The following is an 18566-nucleotide window of genomic DNA, read 5'->3' as shown; positions in this document are numbered from 1 at the left end:
ATGAAGGCATAACAGCGGCCCGTATCCGGAAGTCATGCATGGCGATGAAAGGCGCAGCAGGTCCCTCTGGCCTTGATTCAGCTGCCTGGCGACGCATGGTCTCCATGTTCAAGCCTCCGTCCAATGCTTTATGCTCGGCTCTGGCTCGTGCTGCCAAGTGTTTATGTACTGAGGTTCTTGAGTCAAAACATCTCCGGGTGTTTTTGGCCGCTCGTCTTATCCCTCTGGATAAGCAGCCAGGTGTGAGGCCAATCGCCATTGGCGAGGTGTTTCGGCGCATAATCGGGAAAGCGATCATGTCCGTCATTGAGAGTGATGTGACAGCTGTCACTGCTCCTCTCCAACTCTGTGTGGGAGTTCCTTCTGCGTGCGAGGTGGGAATTCAGGCTTTGTCCAGTACGTACGGCCGGGAGAGCACTGACGCCGTTCTACTTGTTGATGCCTCAAACGCATTCAACGCAGTGAACAGGGCTGTGGCATTGCACAATATTCCCCGGATATGTCCTGCTGCCGGACGTGTGTTCATCAACACGTACCAAAGCGACATCACACTTCTCCTGGACGGTGGTGAAGTGATCCAGTCGAGAGAGGGTACTTGTCAAGGCGACCCATTAGCGATGTCCTTTTATGCTTTGGCCCTGATTCCCCTTGTTCGGCATCTGCAGGAGGTCTGCCCCTCTGCGGGACAAGTGTGGTACGCCGATGATGACGCTGCTGCAGACAAGGTGCCGGCGTTGCTGTCGTACTGGCAGACGATATCCGATGTCGGTCCAAAGTATGGGTATTATCCTAACCCGAAGAAGACCATTCTCCTGGCAAAGCCCAATCTAGCTCTTCGTGCCGAGGAGGCATTTGCCGGGACCGGTGTTTCGGTTCACACAGACGGTGTTCGATATCTTGGAGGAGCTGTCGGCACTCAAGACTTTTGTGACAATTTTGTTCGTGAGCGTGTGGTGAATTGGGCTGGCCTCATTCAGCGCTTGTCCACGGTTGCCATGACGCAGCCCCAGGCTGCTTATCACCTGTTCATCTCATCCCTGCAGTCAAGTTGGACCTTCCTCCAGAGAGTCATTGCTGCCGACCCCCAATTGTTTGGGCCCCTGGAGACAGTCATTGTCCAGAGTCTTCTCCCTGCTTTGACGGGTCACACTCTGATGCTGAGGGTGATCTATTTGAAGGAGAGAACAAGTGTGCTGGAGAAACATTGCGAAGTCCTTAGGCCTGATGTAGTACCAGCTCTTGTTGAAGTCTCACTTGTTCCGATATGAACATTTTCTCAGCCCTGAATCAGAGCAACTGTACCTAGACTGGACTCAGCCCAGAGACATGGTATTGTAGACCTTAGGCCATGGTAGGCCATGGTCGTAGTGGTCATACCTCATGTGACGCCCCTGCATTCCTTCACTTGCTATTCGCTCCTTATCTACGTAAACTCAGGAGCTCTCAATGGGCGAAACAGGTGTCTGGAGGGTGTGGCACATCTATGCAAGAGAATTGCCTCGATATGGTGTGTTGAAATGGGCAAAGATTGCAGTGTGGAGAGATGGACAGTTCGAGCTCTACATCATTTGCTATATTTGCGATGTGATATAGTTTTTTTAAAATTAATCATGGCATTATTGCAACTATTGTCGCCAAATCACCTGTTCACATCTTCAGATATTTACTGTGCCAATGATGAAGTAAAACAAAAAAGCGAACTGGCCAACAAACAAAGACAAAGTGAAAGAAATGACTTACGGAACGGCTCCCGAAATTCACAGAAGTAGGAAAATTTCGAGTTTGCGCCATACCACTTTTCGTCAGATGCCCTCCTATTGGCACCTGTGGGCAAGCTCTTCACCCAGAGAGGTGGACGGGTAGTTCGGCTGATTTTTGCAACATGCGTCACCGTGCAATTGGAGTATAGCGTGCTGAGGCTTAAAATATCAGAATCGGTGGCAGAAACCGGCGCCAGGTGCTGACAATCCTGTACTGCTGCTTCGTACGTGGTATAAATGGGTTGTGCCCGGCTAGCAATCCATGAACAAGTGCTCGGACAATACGTTTCCAAAATGCCTGAAAAAGAAAAAGTAGAAATCCAATACTCCGAGGTTGAGCCGATATTTCTTATTTAAGGAGAAAAGGACCTATAAGTTACTAGTTATGACTAACAGTCCACCAAAGTAACGAGATATTATTATAATTATGGGCCACAACCAGCTAAAACATGTCTCATAGGCTAATTTTTCAAATTTTGTTTTCCTCCAGATAACAGTTTTGGACCTCTTGACGGTGGTGCAGGGCACGAAAGTAGTCTAAAAGTAGCCCAAACACCTATTTCAAAATAAACTTTGAAATAGAAAATGACAGTTTTCGTACATTCTGACACACAGACAAACTTCGTTGCTTTTGTGGAGAAGCACAATACAGAGGAACTAGATATGATGACACAGACTTGAGCATTAGCGACATCAGTTCCGAGTCATGGACCAAGTTCTTCCTGGAAAGCATCACGATGCCCTGGGCGGAGTTGCAGTTGCATACTCTTTCGATTCTGGCAGTGACACTGATTCAGCTTCGCTGTCGACATCAACATCACTGAGATCCCAAAGATTGTCATCGTCGCTCTGCAGACCCGCCGTCACGGAAATGCTGATACCCGACCAAACCTGCGCTGTACACAGCGATCGTCTGGCCCTGCAAGCCGCTCTAGTGTCACTAGATACGAACATTGTCAGTCTTTTCTCGCCAACTACTTGAACTACACCGCCAAACTAGTGTTTGAACAAATTTTGAGAAGATGATCGCCACCGGGCCATGCATGAGGCGCAGCGTGAACGAGCTCGACAAACATGTTTTCATTCCGCCATTTCTCAACTTTTTTTTTTACGAAACCCCAAAGACATGGTTTAGTTGATCGCGGCCCATATAGTAAGATAATGCAACAAGGCACTGTTCCAAAAAAAATTGCTTTATTTTGGTGCGGGAGGGCCCGGGAATTTGTCCGAGAATACACGACTGATGTTAGGAGAAGTCTATTATAAAACAAAAAAAGGATAAAAAGGGTCAGAACCAAAACCGGGAACATGTGTCAATGATTTTTCCTGATGATCTGAAATATAGTTCCCTTTGGGCTTTCCTACTTCATTGATTTTGCTGCCAAGGCTGTGCGAGGGCTACGGATATCCCTGCGGGCTGATATTTCCAGCCATGCCAGGCATGGTTTTTGAATGTGTGTTCAGCAGATTGGTATCAATGTAGGACATGTTTGTGAAGGGTTAAGGTGGTTCACATTCAAATCTAAAGTAAATCACAGAGAAACTAGTTATATTGCAGCCACAGTAATGTCAAAAACAGTAGTTTACAAAAAAATGAGGTCATCCTATTTCACCCACTTACGGCCAAAGACGTATATTTTTCAATTCCAAATAAGGAGTGCAACATACAAATGCCTCACCGATGCATTGTGAGCCATTTTCTCTATATCCAGTATTGCATGGACACGAGTAACTGCCGTCGCTGTTTAAACAGTTCGAATTCTGGGGGCAAACAAATCCTGGTGTGATACATTCATTGACATCTGAGACAAACCAAGTTGGCAAGAAAGTGTGAGTGTGAGCAAACAAATTTCAAACACAGTAGCCATTTCCCTCTAAATCAATTCACTGTTTAGGGTGCAATGGCCAACAAGTATGAATTATGATGATAATATACAGTTGACATTCAGCCCAGTATAGGCATCACCCATCAGGTTAACGCCTCTGACGGTAAAAGAGAAAAAGAATCGAAACGTATTATTATGGCATGGTTGGAAGGGCAATAATGAATTTTCAATGCCCGAGAGGTGAGCCCGAAGGCCGTGGGCATACAGAGTCAGTGGCGGTTCTGGGAACATTAGGCGTACAGATGATCGTGGCTCGTTGCTGAGCAGACTGAATGGGATATTTTGCCGAAATTGAACTGGTGATTGAAAATCGTGTAACATTGATGGGAGGCCATTGAAATAATGGAGAGATTTATACAGAGGGGGCAGTTGGAAAATAGCAAGTCTGAGCGATCCGCAAACTGTGGCCTGTATTAATTAAAAGAGTCGATTTCTCAACGTACCTATCATTCTTCATTCTTATACAGTACAATAACTCACCAGAACATGAAGGTTGGGCCAGATTGCCATATGCTGTGCAGCTTGATGTCTTTGTGCCAATCAGATTGTAGCCCTTGTTGCAGGTAAAGGTCACAGAGTCTGGATATTGGATCTTCCCAATTTGGCTTGAGGCCCCGTTCTTCAATGGTTGCACTGAACACGTCACAGCTGGAAAACAGGTAAAGAAATGATATACCTTCATCAAAAACTTGCACCCTAGCGTTTGGTGTCTCTCACTTAATTAAAATTTTAACCTAACAGTAAATTCTGCTGGTCCTGTACAAACCCTCTAAAAATTTTCCTTAGCAACATTTTTCGTCGACAACTCACTCTATTTACCGGTAGTTGCAATTCACTTCTTGGCGCATGCGCTGGATGAATTTTTTTATATTCGTGATGTCGAAAATGATTGACGTTTCGGGCCACTGAGGCCAGTCACCCATCGTCAGAACAATTAACAAGGGGCGAACCTGGCCTTTTATAACGAAAGCAAGCGAGAGCGTATGTATGTCCATGCACAAAACAAACGAAACACACAATAGCCGTATGAATTTGCATGTACAAGAGAAAAGGGGAAGTGCGCTGAAAGAGTGGGTATGTAGCAACTTGGGGAGCTCCCTCTGAACCTCAGCATTGTGAAAGCGGATCATGCCAAGTGCTGGTGGGTTGTGTTGCTTGGCTCTTGGAAGGCTGGATGGGTCAATGTCATTGTCTCCAAGACTGCATTTCTGTGAGAAGAAATTCCCAAAACATTCCAACTTGTCCTTCGCGGTGCGGTGCTCTCTGCTGTTCTCATCAATGAGTGTGGGAATATCAGACTGGTGTCCAAAACCACCTGCACGCTTAATGGTACTCCACCATTCCTTGTCTTTGAGACCGCCAGTTGTAAGCTTAGTGCGAAGTGTAATCTGTTCGCCAGCTTGTGCTCTTGCCATTGTGCGAATATTCTGTGTCACGGCATCGGAATACATACGTTGTGACTATTGTTAGCCTGGATAACGCTACCACGCCTTCCAAGCTTGTTGCTTTGCGGCGACAACAGCATTGCATTCAGGTGTCCACCAAGTCGGATTCAATGGGCGTGTGATAAGTTGCTCACATTGTACCCCATCGTAACCCCACCCCCCCCTGCAATGTGTTGGTTTCCTTACTTGCTAGACTGATTTTTTTATGATTCTGGACTGATTTGAATCACATTATCTTCCTTATTGGCCATGGGCCATTGTGGAAATAAAGAATAATTAATGCTGGATGAGCTGATGCCGAGCAGTCACCTCTTCCATGCACTACAAGAAGTACTCGCCGGCTGAAGTTGTCTCCATGTGTACAAGCCACCTGGCATTGAGCACATTGAAGTCCCCTGCGAGGATGGTGTGAGCAGCGCTGTGTCGCACAAGGTCGATTGTGGTGTCCAGGTACTCTATGAGGGAGACGTCTAAGTCGCTACTGGTCCCAGGGCGGTAGACAGCTCCAATAACCGTTTTCAGGTTCTGTGTGTTCAAAACAGTAAGCCAGATTTTTTTTCTTTTATTTTCCATCGGAAGCCTCAACAGTGATGAACACAACTCTTAAGAGGGCCGATAACAGAGTAGAGGGGTGTGGGGTGAGAAAAAATAATAATAATAATAAGAGATATTTAAACTAAACTAAACTGATACTTGGAACAATAAAGCAGCAGTAAGCAGTAAGCAGTAAACACAGGCATACAATACAAGCGATGCAGATCAATGAGGCCGTTTGCTGAAAAGAAGATCAAAATACTTCTGAAAAGACGCTGCGTCTTTAAGCATGGTCATAATGGGATAATGCAAGAATTAAAGAGATGTTTTTTAAAACGAATTTAAACTAGGAACGCAGTAAACACAGTTATACAATACATGCGGTGCTGATCAATGAGGGAGTTTGCTGAAAAGAAGATCAAAATACTTCTGAAAAGACGCTGCGTCTTTGTCTCCAGATGACCTCATGAGCGTCGGATTGGTATCTCTCCAAGTGCTGATAAACGAGCCCCTGCTTCAGCCAGACAGCAATTCCGCCACCATTGGCATGCGTTCTTTTTCGTTCCTGGCGGCAGACAGATGGAATGCTCTTCCCATTGACTGCGGTCCGGCCCCGTCTCTTACCCTGTATGTAAACATGGTAAAAATTCACCTAGGGTTTCCAGGAAAAAGGCAACGCCTGTTGGGACTCCCCTAGTAAAATAATAAAATATACTACTACTCCTACTACTCGCAATTCTGTCCCGGCAGATAGGTCAGGAGTAGCCTGGGATGGCTGCCTCCACTTGTGTGAATTTGTCTGAGGTGAGCTTCGACGCTGTAACGATGGAAATATCCACCGCTTGCTGGAGGAGTGGATGACGAAGTTCGCCAAACTTGGAGTAAACTCCACACGCATTGTGGAGTTGTGTGCCCGACCTGCTCGCAGAGGTTCACACGTCTGCAGTACCTGGCTCAACACAAATGCAAGAAGTAACTCTGCCCTCCTTGCCTCTTTGAGGCACTGCATCACCTTTAGGTGGCAGTTTCAAGGTTCAAGGTTCAAGGTGTGTGTGTGTGTCTGGGTGTGTATACAGTCCAGAAGTCGTCCGTTCTACTCCATTGTTTCCTCTGTTTTGCCAGTTCTGCTAGCTGATTCTCTTTATTTGCCATTGCCCCTCATAGTGCTCATGCTTGGGTTGAGGGCGACGTGACCCGTTTAATGTAGCTGTATCATAGTAATGTGTGTGTGTGTTTGTGTGTGTGTGTGTTTGTGTGTATGTGTGTGTGTGTAAAAATTCGCGGAGAGGAAGCAGATTTGTTAGCTCCTGGTTTTCTCTTTGTTGGCCTCCTCCACGGGGCGGCCTTGGCCTTCTGGTCAGGGTCGTCCCTGGGTATTGACTGGCAGTAGGCTTTTCATGCCTTGCAGCCGGTTTCGCTCGCGCGGAAGGACATTCAGTGAGCTGACGACCAGGGCGGGTAATTTGTTGCCGTCACCGTCTTCTTGCGTCCTTTCGGCTTCCTCCGCAGTGGCGTGGCGAGCCCTCGGATCAATCCCCAGCCTGTAACAATGCAGTGGCGTTCGGCAAAACAAGTGGATTCCTGAATGAAAAAGGATACAGGTCACACTCGCAACAATTTATTCCTGAGCGGTGATAGCTGGAATTGTGAATTTGTCGTGTTGTTTGGACCTGAGTGGCGAGTCGTCGTGCGGCGATGGTGTAGTGATGTTAGCTCTGCGATGTTTGCCAGCGTACTTTCGCCCACCAGAAATACAAGAATCGCCACAAGTGCCTGGCCGAGAGGGGGAGGCCCATATCTGAGCAGTCCGGCAGCCGACTATGTAATGCGTGCGGGAGATGGTTCTTGAGCGCTGGCGGGCTAGCTTCGCAGAAGTGTCTCTCCAACTCGGCTGCTGAAGTAGCGTCGGTCTCGGCTGTGGCATCGGCAGACTCGGTCCGGAAACAGCGGGTTGCTCTGCCCTGCTGCAGAGCGCATTGTCTCGGCTGCGGTCGCTGCTGCAAGTCATCCCGTGGTTTCGACCTGCATAGCTGTGCTAATTTCCTGTCCAGGAAGTAGAGCGGCGTTTCTGGGTCCAATGCTGAACTCAGTGCTGTTGACCCCTGCACAGGGGACACGTGACCATTTGATGGCAGTGTTACCAAGGACCAAGGTGTGCGTGTGTGTGTGAGTGTGTGTGTGTGTGTGTTTGTGTGTTTCTGTGTGTGTTTGTGTGTGTGTGTGTGTGTGTGTGTGTGTGTGTGTGTGTGTGTGTAGGTGTGTGTGTGTGTGTAGGTGTGTGTGTGTGTGTGTGTGCGTGCGTGCGTGCGTGCGTGCGTGCGTGCGTGCGTGTGTGTGTGTGTGTGCTGTAAGTCACGATGGATGGAGTTATAAAATTAATCATTCCATCCTTCCAAGAAAACGTCTGCTGACTGTCGGCCGAAGACTGGACAAGTGCCGGTCAAAGGCCGAACTAGCAGCTAGGAGTGAGTTTCTTCGGTATTCGCCTCCGTCCTGTGTTTCTGGCGTCTACTTCTGGCGTCTACTTCGAATGACTCGAAAGGAACAGCTAGATCTGAAAGTTAGACTCAGGTGGAGAGACAAGGATTAATTTATAAGAAGAAATGTTGCTATGCGTCCATGAATTGTGGTTGGACGGTTTGGTCTCGTGGTCTTGCCAGTATCATATTGGCGGATTGCCAGGTAGGTGTAGAATGTCAGTACCGTTGGTCAGCGTTGTGCAATGTTATTGCATGAGCTGGCTGTAAAATAACTGGTGTTAGCCTCCATCATAGCGTAACTTGAAGTTCATTAATCCTTATTTCTTTTTAAAACTTCACTTCCAAACTCCAAAAACGATCTCTTCCCTGCGATTTCAATAAAAATTAAGATTAACATTAAACCAAATTTTCGGGACTGGCCCATCATTAGGGTTATGAATGACAAAAAATCATCCATTGCATAGGTACTTATTGAACTACATGTATGAAGACAACAACGAATGACACTGACAAAGTTAACTTGAATTTGAATCGCAGTGAAGAGACCGTTTTGGAATTGAGAAATGAAGTTTAAAATGTGTTAGTGGCTGTGCTGGAGTTTGCGGACAATAGATGACTTGCACAAAGATTGTCTGGGTTCGAGATGGGGCAAGTGGACCTTCTGCTCTGAGTGACTTTCCGACCTTTTGAGTTTGAAAGTATCGCTTTTCGCCTCAGGCTGATGACACTGAGCTAGCTTTTTGGCTATAGAGTTGTTTTGCTTTGGCTTGTATTGTCATGCCGAGGCGCTGCTGCGCTCCTGAGTGCACAATCCAACGAGAGATGGAACTGAGGGCAGAGGCTCCCATTCCATGTGTTACGAGATCCCTCCAATAGGCGTCAGCCTTTGGGTAATCCTGAAATATAGATTATTATATTAATATTAATATCTCAGTACTCTTGTCAGTTTTGTGCCTAGTTATTGCACTTTCTGACTGTATTATAATATCCAGTTACAGTGATGGAGAGTTACTCTTAACTCGTATCCTTATGTCTTTTTCCTTTCTACATTTATTTATGGCTCACCCTCCAAATTTCATATTCGTATCATTATTCTTTTCCGAACCGTAACGCAGAAAAATTCATTCATACCATAGCGAGATGAGCTTGAATGAGGGAATTTTTAGTATCATTGGAAATAGTGTAGCCACAGGGTGCAGCAAGCAATTCCTGGTCCTGAAATTTGACTACATGTACTTTCCCACAATGGAAGCGGAGTCAAGCACAACCGAAGTTGGTCGACGTCTGAGAAAGAACTCGATTCAGTTTTATTTCTGCACTACCTCCAGAGCGACCCTCTCGCGAGGACAGACTGCGGAGAGGCCAGAAACCTGCCGAGTCGCGAGCGGAGGTCCAAACTACGGAAATGAAGAGTAGAGGGACCTCACGTGAGAGGCAGATGATCTTTTCTCTTAGTAGTGCTGTATCCTATTTGAAGGAGAGAACAAGTAAGCTGGAGAAACATTGCGAAGTCCTTAGGCCTGAATTAGTGCCAGCTCTTGTTGAAGTCTCACTTGTTCCGATATGTACATTTTCTCAGCCCTGAATCCGAGCAACTGTACCTAGACTGGACTTAGCCCAGAGACATGGTATTGTAGACCTTAGGCCATGGTAGGCCATGGTCGTAGTGGTCATACCTCATGTTACGCCCCTGCATTCCTTCACTTGCTATTCGTTCCTTATCTACCCAAACTCAGGAGCTCTCAATTGGCGAAACAGGTGTCTGGAGGATGTGGAACATCTATCCAACAGAATTTCCTCGATATGGTGTGTTGAAATGGGCAAAGATTGCAGTGTGGAGAGAGGGACAGTTCGAGCTCTACATCATTTGCTCTATTTGTGATGTGAGTGAGCATATAGTTTTTAATTAATCTTGGCATTATTGCAACTATTGTCGCCAAATCACCTGTTCACATCTTGAGATATTAACTGCACCAATGATGAAGTAAAACAAAGTAAAGCGAACTGGCAAACAAACAAAGACAAAGCGAAAGAAATGACTTACGGCACGGCTCCCGAAATTCACAGAAGTAGGAAAATTTCGAGTTTGCGCCATACCACTTTTCGTCAGATGCCCTCCTATTGGTACCTGTGGGCAAGCTCTTCACCCAGAGAGGTGGACGGGTAGTTCGGCTGATTTTTGCAACATGCGTCACCGTGCAATTGGAGTATAGCGTGCTGAGGCTTAAAATATCAGAATCGGTGGCAGAAACCGGCGCCAGGTGCTGACAATCCTGTTCTGCTGCTTCGTACGTGGTATAAATGGGTTGTGCCCGGCTAGCAATCCATGAACAAGTGCTCGGACAATACGTTTCCAAAATGCCTGAAAAAGAAAAAATAGAAATCCAATACTCCGAGGTTGAGCCAATATTTCTTATTTAAGGAGAAAAGGACATATAAGTTACTAGTTATGACTAACAGTCCACCAAAGTAACGAGATATTATTATAATTATGGGCCACAACCAGCTAAAACATGTCTCATAGGCAAATTTTTCAAATTTTGTTTTCCTCCAGATAACAGTTTTGGACCTCTTGACGGTGGTGCAGGGCACGAAAGTAGTCTAAAAGTAGCCCAAACACCTATTTCAAAATATACTTTGAAATAGAAAATGACAGTTTTCGTACATTCTGACACACAGACAAACTTCGTTGCTTTTGTGGAGAAGCACAATACAGAGGAACTAGATATGATGACACAGACTTGAGCATTAGCGACATCAGTTCCGAGTCATGGACCAAGTTCTTCCTGGAAAGCATCACGATGCCCTGGGCGGAGTTGCAGTTGCATACTCTTTCGATTCTGGCAGTGACACTGATTCAGCTTCGCTGTCGACATCAACATCACTGAGATCCCAAAGATTGTCATCGTCGCTCTGCAGACCCGCCGTCACGGAAATGCTGATACCCGACCAAACCTGCGCTGTACACAGCGATCGTCTGGCCCTGCAAGCCGCTCTAGTGTCACTAGATACGAACATTGTCAGTCTTTTCTCGCCAACTACTTGAACTACACCGCCAAACTAGTGTTTGAACAAATTTTGAGAAGATGATCGCCACCGGGCCATGCATGAGGCGCAGCGTGAACGAGCTCGACAAACATGTTTTCATTCCGCCATTTCTCAACTTTTTTTTTACGAAACCCCAAAGACATGGTTTAGTTGATCGCGGCCCATATAGTAAGATAATGCAACAAGGCACTGTTCCAAAAAAAATTGCTTTATTTTGGTGCGGGAGGGCCCGGGAATTTGTCCGAGAATACACGACTGATGTTAGGAGAAGTCTATTATAAAACAAAAAAAGGATAAAAAGGGTCAGAACCAAAACCGGGAACATGTGTCAATGATTTTTCTTGATGATCTGAAATATAGTTCCCTTTGGGCTTTCCTACTTCATTGATTTTGCTGCCAAGGCTGTGCGAGGGCTACGGACATCCCTGCGGGCTGATATTTCCAGCCATGCCAGGCATGGTTTTTGAATGTGTGTTCAGCAGATTGGTATCAATGTAGGACATGTTTGTGAAGGGTTAAGGTGGTTCACATTCAAATCTAAAGTAAATCACAGAGAAACTAGTTATATTGCAGCCACAGTAATGTCAAAAACAGTAGTTTACAAAAAAAATGAGGTCATCCTATTTCACCCACTTAGGGCCAAAGACGTATATTTTTCAATTCCAAATAAGGAGTGCAACATACAAATGCCTCACCGATGCATTGTGAGCCATTTTCTCTATATCCAGTATTGCATGGACACGAGTAACTGCCGTCGCTGTTTAAACAGTTCGAATTCTGGGGGCAAACAAATCCTGGTGTGATACATTCATTGACATCTGAGACAAACCAAGTTGGCAAGAAAGTGTGAGTGTGAGCAAACAAATTTCAAACACAGTAGCCATTTCCCTCTAAATCAATTCACTGTTTAGGGTGCAATGGCCAACAAGTATGAATTATGATAATAATATACAGTTGACATTCAGCCCAGTATTGGCATCACCCATCAGGTTAACGCCTCTGACGGTAAAAGAGAAAAAGAATCGAAACGTATTATTATGGCATGGTTGGAAGGGCAATAATGAATTTTCAATGCCCGAGAGGTGAGCCCGAAGGCCGTGGGCATACAGAGTCAGTGGCGGTTCTGGGAACATTAGGCGTACAGATGATCGTGGCTCGTTGCTGAGCAGACTGAATGGGATATTTTGCCGAAATTGAACTGGTGATTGAAAATCGTGTAACATTGATGGGAGGCGATTGAAATAATGGAGAGATTTATACAGAGGGGGCAGTTGGAAAATAGCAAGTCTGAGCGATCCGCAAACTGTGGCCTGTATTAACTAAAAGAGTCGATTTCTCAACGTACCTATCATTCTTCATTCTTATACAGTACAATAACTCACCAGAACATGAAGGTTGGGCCAGATTGCCATATGCTGTGCAGCTTGATGTCTTTGTGCCAATCAGATTGTAGCCCTTGTTGCAGGTAAAGGTCACAGAGTCTGGATATTGGATCTTCCCAAGTTGGCTTGAGGCCCCGTTCTTCAATGGTTGCACTGAACACGTCACAGCTGGAAAACCTGGTAAAGAAATGATATACCTTCATCAAAAACTTGCACCCTAGCGTTTGGTGTCTCTCACTTAATTAAAATTTTAACCTAACAGTAAATTCTGCTGGTCCTGTACAAACCCTCTAAAAATTTTCCTTAGCAACATTTTTCGTCAACAACTCACTCTATTTACCGGTAATTGCAATTCACTTCTTGGCGCATGCGCTGGATGAATTTTTTTATATTCGTGATGTCGAAAATGATTGACGTTTCGGGCCACTGAGGCCAGTCACCCATCGTCAGAACAATTAACAAGGGGCGAACCTGGCCTTTTATAACGAAAGCAAGCGAGAGCGTATGTATGTCCATGCACAAAACAAACGAAACGCACAATAGCCGTATGAATTTGCATGTACAAGAGAAAAGGGGAAGTGCGCTGAAAGAGTGGGTATGTAGCAACTTGGGGAGCTCCCTCTGAACCTCAGCATTGCGAAAGCGGATCATGCCAAGTGCTGGTGGGTTGTGTTGCTTGGCTCTTGGAAGGCTGGATGGGTCAATGTCATTGTCTCCAAGACTGAATTTCTGTGAGAAGAAATTCCCAAAACATTTCAACTTGTCCTTCGCGTTGCGGTGCTCTCTGCTGTTCTCATCAATGAGTGTGGGAATATCAGACTGGTGTCCAAAACCACCTGCACGCTTAATGGTACTCCACCATTCCTTGTCTTTGAGACCGCCAGTTGTAAGCTTAGTGCGAAGTGTAATCTGTTCGCCAGCTTGTGCTCTTGCCATTGTGCGAATATTCTGTGTCACGGCATCGGAATACATACGTTGTGACTATTGTTAGCCTGGATAACGCTACCACGCCTTCCAAGCTTGTTGCTTTGCGGCGACAACAGCATTGCATTCAGGTGTCCACCAAGTCGGATTCAATGGGCGTGTGATAAGTTGCTCACATTGTACCCCATCGTAACCCCACCCCCCCCCCTGCAATGTATTGGTTTCCTTACTTGCTAGACTGATTTTTTTATGATTCTGGACTGATTTGAATCACATTATCTTCCTTATTGGCCATGGGCCATTGTGGAAATAAAGAATAATTAATGCTGGATGAGCTGATGCCGAGCAGTCACCTCTTCCATGCACCACAAGAAGTACTCGCCGGCTGAAGTTGTCTCCATGTGTACAAGCCACCTGGCATTGAGCACATTGAAGTCCCCTGCGAGGATGGTGTGAGCAGCGCTGTGTCGCACAAGGTCGATTGTGGTGTCCAGGTACTCTATGAGGGAGACGTCTAAGTCGCTACTGGACCCAGGGCGGTAGACAGCTCCAATAACCGTTTTCAGGTCTGTGTGTTCAAAACAGTAAGCCAGATTTTTTTTCTTTTATTTTCCATCGGAAGCCTCAACAGTGATGAACACAACTCTTAAGAGGGCCGATAACAGAGTAGAGGGGTGTGGGGTGAGAAAAAATAATAATAATAATAAGAGATATTTAAACTAAACTAAACTGATACTTGGAACAATAAAGCAGCAGTAAGCAGTAAGCAGTAAACACAGGTATACAATACAAGCGATGCAGATCAATGAGGCCGTTTGCTGAAAAGAAGATCAAAATACTTCTGAAAAGACGCTGCGTCTTTAAGCATGGTCATAATGGGATAATGCAAGAATTAAAGAGATGTTTTTTAAAACGAATTTAAACTAGGAACGCAGTAAACACAGTTATACAATACAGGCGGTGCAGATCAATGAGGGAGTTTGCTGAAAAGAAGATCAAAATACTTCTGAAAAGACGCTGCGTCTTTGTCTCCAGATGACCTCATGAGCGTCGGATTGGTATCTCTCCAAGTGCTGATAAACGAGCCCCTGCTTCAGCCAGACAGCAATTCCGCCACCATTGGCATGCGTTCTTTTTCGTTCCTGGCGGCAGACAGATGGAATGCTCTTCCCATTGACTGCCGTCCGGCCCCGTCTCTTACCCTGTATGTAAACATGGTAAAAATTCACCTAGGGTTTCCAGGAAAAAGGCAACGCCTGTTGGGACTCCCCTAGTAAAATAATAAAATATACTACTACTCCTACTACTCGCAATTCTGTCCCGGCAGATAGGTCAGGAGTAGCCTGGGATGGCTGCCTCCACTTGTGTGCATTTGTCTGAGGTAAGCTTCGACGCTGTAACGATGGAAATATCCACCGCTCGCTGGAGGAGTGGATGACGAAGTTCGCCAAACTTGGAGTAAACTCCACACGCATTGTGGAGTTGTGTGCCCGACCTGCTCGCAGAGGTTCACACGTCTCCAGTACCTGGTTCAACACAAATGCAAGAAGTAACTCTGCCCTCCTTGCCTCTTTGAGGCACTGCATCACCTTTAGGTGGCAGTTTCAAGGTTCAAGGTTCAAGGTGTGTGTGTGTGTCTGGGTGTGTATACAGTCCAGCAGTCGTCCGCTCTACTCCATTGTTTCCTCTGTTTTGCCAGTTCTGCTAGCTGATTCTCTTTATTTGCCATTGCCCCTCATAGTGCTCATGCTTGGGTTGAGGGCGACGTGACCCGTTTAATGTAGCTGTATCATAGTAATGTGTGTGTGTGTTTGTGTGTGTGTGTGTTTGTGTGTGTGTGTGTGTGTGTGTAAAAATTCGCGGAGAGGAAGCAGATTTGTTAGCTCCTGGTTTTCTCTTTGTTGGCCTCCTCCACGGGGCGGCCTTGGCCTTCTGGTCAGGGTCGTCCCTGGGTATTGACTGGCAGTAGGCTTTTCATGCCTTGCAGCCGGTTTCGCTCGCGCGGAAGGACATTCAGTGAGCTGACGACCAGGGCGGGTAATTTGTTGCCGTCATCGTCTTCTTGCGTCCTTTCGGCTTCCTCCGCAGTGGCGTGGCGAGCCCTCGGATCAATCCCCAGCCTGTAACAATGCAGTGGCGTTCGGCAAAACAAGTGGATTCCTGGATGAAAAAGGATACAGGTCACACTCGCAACAATTTATTCCTGAGCGGTGATAGCTGGAATTGTGAATTTGTCGTGTTGTTTGGACCTGAGTGGCGAGTCGTCGTGCGGCGATGGTGTAGTGATGTTAGCTTGCTGCGCATACTCCTTGTCGTTTCGTGAAAGTACGTCTTGTGGAGCCCTTCAGGGACGTTTGATGCCCACCCTCCAGCTCAAGATTGGGCTTTCCTGGTGCATGAAGGCCGAAGCAGTACGCGTACGGACGTTATTGTTGAACAGAACATCATGTTCACATTTATTTTGTTCCTTTTTCAGTCGTTGCATGTTATACTTATAGTGGACCTACATCAGACTGTTCATCTGGTTTGTGATATTTCCTTCCTCTGTTTGTGAGTCCCTTTCCATCACTATGGCAGCTTGTTTTGATTTCCTTTTTTCAATTCATTTTGCTGTACTTCCTGTTTTGTTTGCGCCACTGCCCCTCACCTTGCGCTCAGTTCTCTGAGTGGAGGGCGGTGTGACCCCAAGGGGTAGCTGATTGATAGTAGTAGTAGTAGCAGTAGTAGTAGTAGTAGTAGTAGTAGTAGTAGTAGTAGTAGTAGTAGTAGTAGTAGTAGTAGTAGTAGTAGTAGTAGTAGTAGTAGTAGTAGTAGTAGTAGTAGTAGTAGTAGTAGTAGTAGTAGTAGTAGTAGTAGTAGTAGTAGTAGTAGTAGTAGTAGTAGTAGTAGTAGTAGTAGTAGTAGTAGTAGTAGTAGTAGTAGTAGTAGTAGTAGTAGTAGTAGTAGTAGTAGTAGTAGTAGTAGTAGTAGTAGTAGTAGTAGTAGTAGTAGTAGTAGTAGTAGTAGTAGTAGTAGTAGTAGTAGTAGTAGTAGTAGTAGTAGTAGTAGTAGTAGTAGTAGTAGTAGTAGTAGTAGTAGTAGTAGTAGTAGTAGTAGTAGTAGTAGTAGTAGTAGTAGTAGTAGTAGTAGTAGTAGTAGTAGTAGTAGTAGTAGTAGTAGTAGTAGTAGTAGTAGTAGTAGTAGTAGTAGTAGTAGTAGTAGTAGTAGTAGTAGTAGTAGTAGTAGTAGTAGTAGTAGTAGTAGTAGTAGTAGTAGTAGTAGTAGTAGTAGTAGTAGTAGTAGTAGTAGTAGTAGTAGTAGTAGTAGTAGTAGTAGTAGTAGTAGTAGTAGTAGTAGTAGTAGTAGTAGTAGTAGTAGTAGTAGTAGTAGTAGTAGTAGTAGTAGTAGTAGTAGTAGTAGTAGTAGTAGTAGTAGTAGTAGTAGTAGTAGTAGTAGTAGTAGTAGTAGTAGTAGTAGTAGTAGTAGTAGTAGTAGTAGTAGTAGTAGTAGTAGTAGTAGTAGTAGTAGTAGTAGTAGTAGTAGTAGTAGTAGTAGTAGTAGTAGTAGTAGTAGTAGTAGTAGTAGTAGTAGTAGTAGTAGTAGTAGTAGTAGTAGTAGTAGTAGTAGTAGTAGTAGTAGTAGTAGTAGTAGTAGTAGTAGTAGTAGTAGTAGTAGTAGTAGTAGTAGTAGTAGTAGTAGTAGTAGTAGTAGTAGTAGTAGTAGTAGTAGTAGTAGTAGTAGTAGTAGTAGTAGTAGTAGTAGTAGTAGTAGTAGTAGTAGTAGTAGTAGTAGTAGTAGTAGTAGTAGTAGTAGTAGTAGTAGTAGTAGTAGTAGTAGTAGTAGTAGTAGTAGTAGTAGTAGTAGTAGTAGTAGTAGTAGTAGTAGTAGTAGTAGTAGTAGTAGTAGTAGTAGTAGTAGTAGTAGTAGTAGTAGTAGTAGTAGTAGTAGTAGTAGTAGTAGTAGTAGTAGTAGTAGTAGTAGTAGTAGTAGTAGTAGTAGTAGTAGTAGTAGTAGTAGTAGTAGTAGTAGTAGTAGTAGTAGTAGTAGTAGTAGTAGTAGTAGTAGTAGTAGTAGTAGTAGTAGTAGTAGTAGTAGTAGTAGTAGTAGTAGTAGTAGTAGTAGTAGTAGTAGTAGTAGTAGTAGTAGTAGTAGTAGTAGTAGTAGTAGTAGTAGTAGTAGTAGTAGTAGTAGTAGTAGTAGTAGTAGTAGTAGTAGTAGTAGTAGTAGTAGTAGTAGTAGTAGTAGTAGTAGTAGTAGTAGTAGTAGTAGTAGTAGTAGTAGTAGTAGTAGTAGTAGTAGTAGTAGTAGTAGTAGTAGTAGTAGTAGTAGTAGTAGTAGTAGTAGTAGTAGTAGTAGTAGTAGTAGTAGTAGTAGTAGTAGTAGTAGTAGTAGTAGTAGTAGTAGTAGTAGTAGTAGTAGTAGTAGTAGTAGTAGTAGTAGTAGTAGTAGTAGTAGTAGTAGTAGTAGTAGTAGTAGTAGTAGTAGTAGTAGTAGTAGTAGTAGTAGTAGTAGTAGTAGTAGTAGTAGTAGTAGTAGTAGTAGTAGTAGTAGTAGTAGTAGTAGTAGTAGTAGTAGTAGTAGTAGTAGTAGTAGTAGTAGTAGTAGTAGTAGTAGTAGTAGTAGTAGTAGTAGTAGTAGTAGTAGTAGTAGTAGTAGTAGTAGTAGTAGTAGTAGTAGTAGTAGTAGTAGTAGTAGTAGTAGTAGTAGTAGTAGTAGTAGTAGTAGTAGTAGTAGTCACATCCTTTATTGCTGAACCCACAAATAATTGTGATACAAATTGTAAACTATCCGAGGAAGAAGAGAAAGCCATTAAAAATAAAAAATAAAACAAAAAAGGTTATTGTACCATGCCAAACGGCTATTACTAAGTCATGTACCAATTGTAATACATGACGTAGTATAGTAGTCAAGCACCTACAAAATACTTTGCAGGATAATATTTAAATTGCCTAGCATGCCTACAAATCCGCAGAGCATGCCAATGTTAAATAGGCCAACATATGAATGAATACCGAAGGCGGTTACCTGGACAGAAGGCGACATTGGTCGAGAAAAGATGGGCCTATTCTCTTCCTCAAGTAAGACGCTCTGCAACCACGGAGGCACGTGATTGACCATCTCTGCAAAA

The 18566-nt window shown here is 44.6% G+C and overlaps 2 long non-coding RNA genes across 2 annotated transcripts; both read right to left on the bottom strand.

The window, feature by feature from the left end:
* Window positions 1–1955: 1955 nt before the first annotated feature.
* On the bottom strand, window positions 1956–4288 carry LOC135821350 (uncharacterized). Its single transcript, XR_010554334.1, has 3 exons — window positions 4127–4288; window positions 3440–3562; window positions 1956–2058 (listed from the first exon to the last, which is right to left on the bottom strand). It is a non-coding gene; the product is annotated as an uncharacterized LOC135821350 (long non-coding RNA).
* A 5882-nt stretch (window positions 4289–10170) lies between these two features.
* Window positions 10171–12706, bottom strand: LOC135820686 (uncharacterized). The gene is made up of 3 exons (XR_010554182.1): window positions 12536–12706; window positions 11849–11971; window positions 10171–10467 (listed from the first exon to the last, which is right to left on the bottom strand). It is a non-coding gene; the product is annotated as an uncharacterized LOC135820686 (long non-coding RNA).
* Between the last annotated feature and the right edge of the window lie 5860 nt (window positions 12707–18566).

Source organism: Sycon ciliatum, chromosome 7 (assembly GCF_964019385.1).
Source record: "Sycon ciliatum chromosome 7, ocSycCili1.1, whole genome shotgun sequence".
NCBI classification, from domain to species: Eukaryota; Metazoa; Porifera; class Calcarea; order Leucosolenida; family Sycettidae; genus Sycon; species Sycon ciliatum.
Note: the sequence above shows the minus strand (reverse complement) of the source record. Positions and strands in the feature narration are given on the sequence as shown.